Raw genomic sequence first — 4,483 nt, 5'->3', positions numbered from 1 at the left:
ATTCAAGGATTCATTTGCTTACATGACACCGATTGCTACAAGACCTGTCCTCACTCCTGATCCGTCTGGAAGCCAGTTGATCAACACCTTTACAGGTCTATGATTGGCTCCATTATGTATCTAACTGCAAGCATGCCGGACATAACGTTCCCTGTTTGTCAGTGTGCAAGATATCAATCAGATCCAAGGGAATCTCACATGATCGCGGTCAAACGTATCTTCAGATTGTTGATACACGACTTGGGCGTCTCGGTCTTTATGATATTATTATTATATTACTAGACAATGTTAAGGGTATTTTGGTAATTACACATTCTCTCTAATGTAAAGCTATTCGTTACCCCGTGGCGAATAAGCTACATTCGTTATGTATGTAAGCCACATTCGTTAACCACGCTTAATGAATGTGACAACGAATGAAGGGCATTCGTTAGTGTCTAATGTAAAACGAATGAGGGTGTTCCTTCGTTAGTATTAATATAACGAATGACACATTCGTTAAGGGTTAAGTTAGCGAATGTGTCATCGTCTATATATAGTGTAAACATTATCAGTAATGTAACGAGTTCTTATTTTATCACACCATTGCTTCGTTACTCTGCCAAAATCCACTCTGAAACACACAAAAGCACACACACTAACCGTATTACACGTAATCGTATTAGATACACAATGATGAACACGATGTCATCATCGATCTAGATCCTTAGTGCTCTCTCAAGTGGTATCAGAGCCACTAGATCGGATCTTCGTGTTATTTTGTTGATAAATGGTATGTATTCATCACAGATTTGATCGATTTAGTTATGAATTGATATGAATCAGTGATTGGATAAGTTCTGGTGAAACAGAGGATATGAGTTAATGATAATTGAACTCGTATAATAGTAATTGGACTTTTTGTTAACGTAATCAGACTGTTAATGGTGGATTGAGTTAGTTTTGGGGTATAATTGGACTGAATTGAGTTGGAATTGACGTAATGGCGGATTAACAGTAATGTTTGAATAGATGAATTGAGTCTGGATTTGGACAAGTGTTGAAATAGACTGGTACAGTGATGTTCGGATTTGGATTCCGAGTAGATTGATATAGGTTTTTTGGAATTTGGACGAAGTTGGACTTAGGATTGGTATGAACATTTGAAGGATGATTCGTTATCAGTTTGAAGACTGATTCGTTAGGCTTAACCTGATTCGTTATAACTCCTAATTAATCATTTGTTAAATTGTATCATTCATTAATCTTCATTCGTTAAAACATCATTCGCTTGTTCCTCATTCGTTAACTAAACACATTTGTTACCTCATCACATTCGCTACTCTCATTCGTTAACTTTACATTTTACCATTCGTTTCTCATTCGTTAACTTTCATCATTCACATTCGCTATACATCCGTGTATTCTTATTCGCTAAAACAGTATCCCATTTGTGAACAGTAAGCATAAGTTTTAATCTTTGACAAGTTGAGTACTTTGACTATGGCCTTTCAAATCAAGCCACGTATTAAGCTTTAGCCTCATAAAATGCGTTAATGCAGAAGATGTTATCGATAGACAACGAAATTGGTTCACAGAATAAATGTCTAAAACTTTTGAAATTATCTGATTTTGATCGATGGGAACCGAGGTTTCGTGCTCATCTTGGTTTGGTACATCCGAGTAGTGTGCAATTTCTGGATGTTGTATATAAGGCTCCTCTTGTAGGAAGTGAAACACTTGGTTGGACTGCGAAGGATCATGAGCATTATGAAGCTCAGGAGATTAAGGATGCTGAAAGTGAGGCCAAAGCCTACTCTACTCTTATGATGGCATTGCCCGAGCAAATCTTTCATCAATACAGCACTATAAAGACATGTGCTTCTCTATTTGCTACTCTGAAGACTTGAAGCTTGGGAAACATACTCGAGAGTAAAAAGACTCTAGTGAAATTTCAGTTTCAAAATTTTACTTTGCTGAAAAATGAAACTGTGGAAGAGATGATCAGTCAGTTCTGTCATCTTGTTGTAGAAATGGCTACTGTAAACTCGAACCGACTGAGGTGGACAAGATTGACACGTTGAAGAATGCATTACCACCTTCTTATTCTACTTTCTTGCTGGTGTTGAAGGAGAATGGTTTTTTTCGTAACGATCAACTCACTGCTGAACAATTCATCAACAAGTTAGAAGAAAGAGAATATGACTTGAAATGCCAAATCTCGTTGAAGGATAATCAGAACCAGAATCCTTCTCTTTATGGTGGTTCATTACCTACTAGTAATATTTCAAGTTCAGTCCCGATCACCGTATTCTTCACACAGACATCACAAGAAGAGTCTTCTAATGGTAATAGCTTGCCTATTGTATGTTTTATGGCGTCGGGGGTTAATTCAGGATCAGGTGCAAGTTCCTCAAGCTCTCCAACAAATGTTAACCTGAAAGAAGCGGGGCAGCAGTTTGCATTTCTAAGTGCATTTATGTCATCTTACGAACAACTTGTTGGGAGTAAGATTGCAACTAGTGAGTTAACTGATGAGGATTATGACCAGATCGACCCTGATGATCTTGAGTTAATGGATCTCAAGTGGAATATGGCCATGATAGTCACGAAAGTGAAAAGATTCATGCAACGAACGGGAAAAGATCTACGGACTCTAAACAAGAGATTTGGGTTAAATGCTATAATTATGGAGACTTTGATCATTTTGCCAAAGAATGTGATAAGCCGAGGAAAGAATATTCGGGTCCTTGTAATGCCGAGGGATCTTCAGGAAAGAGTTCATCTGGAACTGATCAGAATAAGAAGAAATCATCAGAAGGGGATTAGAATAAGCCGGCTAACTCACAAGCTCTCATTGCCAATGAAGGACTGGATTGGTCTTAACGGCTAATGGAAAACTAAGCAAATCTCGCTATGGTAGAACCGTTTGAACAGTTTGAAGATGCAAGCGGTGATAATTTATTAGAGGAAAGTGACACGTCTGATTCAGAGACTGATTCTGATCATATGTCACATGAGCAAACCGAATCATTTGCTTGTATGGCCAAGATTGAAGAGGTATGTACTAAATCTTCACTTAATGTATCTGTGAACGAATCACAGGAGATAGTAACTTCACAATTGTTACTGAGTGTGCTGATTGTGTTGAACTCAAAGTCAAACTTGAGTCAGCTTTACAACATAACATGACACTTACTAATGAACTTTTCATGGTCAATGAATGCTTTAGACAAATATCCAAATTGTTGGAACAATCGACACTTAAAATTTACAATTTGTCTGTTAGCAATCATGACCTTAAAGCTGAAGTTAACTGTAAAAATGTTGTAGTTGAACAACATTTTCAAGAAATTCTCAAACTTCGAACCTGCATTACCAAGTTAGAGAATGAGATATTGGAGTTAAAAAATAAACTTGGAAAATTTCAAGACTCCTCATTTCTCTTAAACGAAATTATTGAAGTCAACAATAATCATTAGAAAAATGGTAAAGCAGGATTGGGGTATGTTGAGATTTCTCCTCCATTCAACGGAGATTACAGTAGCATCCCTGTTGTGGAGAAATCTACAAACCCAAAAATGCCTGTTGTTGATTCAGTCAAATCTGAAAATGTTGAAACAACTAAAGCAACAATTCATGAACCGATTCATATTAAAAGTAATTCAGTCTTCACTGAAAATGAATTGGACGGTTCAATCGAGGAATTAACTGAACCAGTAGTGATTGTCAAAAATGATAAAATACCTCTGACAATCATATTCTGTGTGAACCTGAGGAATTCTAGAAATCTGTGTATGGTTCGAAGTCCTCGGGCGTTAATAAAGAAATTAGACAAACCTATCGTGTCTGATGAGGATTTGATGAAATTCATCAATCCACAACAAGAGTCAACCAAAGGGAAGGTGTTTAAGATAAAAGGCTTATAAAAAATGTTCTCGGACAAAGAAGTTCCATTGACTCTTCTTAGGCCAGAAATAATTGAAAACGTTTTTCAAGATGATACTTCAAAGGTTGCTGACCTTGAACAAAGATTTCTAAAATCTAAATCTAAAAATGTTCAAACAAAACCTATGGCAAATGTTTTTACACCGATAAAGTTTGTGAAATCATCGGGATTGGAGAAGTTGTTAACAACAACCAATATTGAATTCTACAAACATAAAAAGGGATTAAATCATGAGGTTTCAAAGTCGGTAGCCATTGAGCAACCAAAAATTGATATTTCTCAACTTTCACAAAATTGTAAGACAAGTGTTCCACCACAAAAGAGTTTAGACTCTCGTTTATGCTTTAAATGTGGTGAAACCGGTCATGTGGCTCAGAAATGCAAAGCCCGGGCTGAGAATATCAAGTTCTCATCTAAACGATCTATTCCAATGGTTGAAAGTAATTTTAAATTAAAAGAATCTCAAGTTGAAGAATCTTTCATAATGTATTCAAACATCAACCCGAGGAAAGTGGTTCGGGTTGAAGTTCCTAATGTAATAAACAAATTCATTGA

This window comes from Bidens hawaiensis, unplaced genomic scaffold (genome assembly GCF_021521415.1).
Source record: "Bidens hawaiensis isolate Kalapana, Puna unplaced genomic scaffold, B.hawaiensis_p1.1 tig00059956_1, whole genome shotgun sequence".
Taxonomy (NCBI): domain Eukaryota; kingdom Viridiplantae; phylum Streptophyta; class Magnoliopsida; order Asterales; family Asteraceae; genus Bidens; species Bidens hawaiensis.
The sequence above is the reverse complement of the archived record's forward strand: the minus strand, read 5'-3'. Positions refer to the sequence as shown.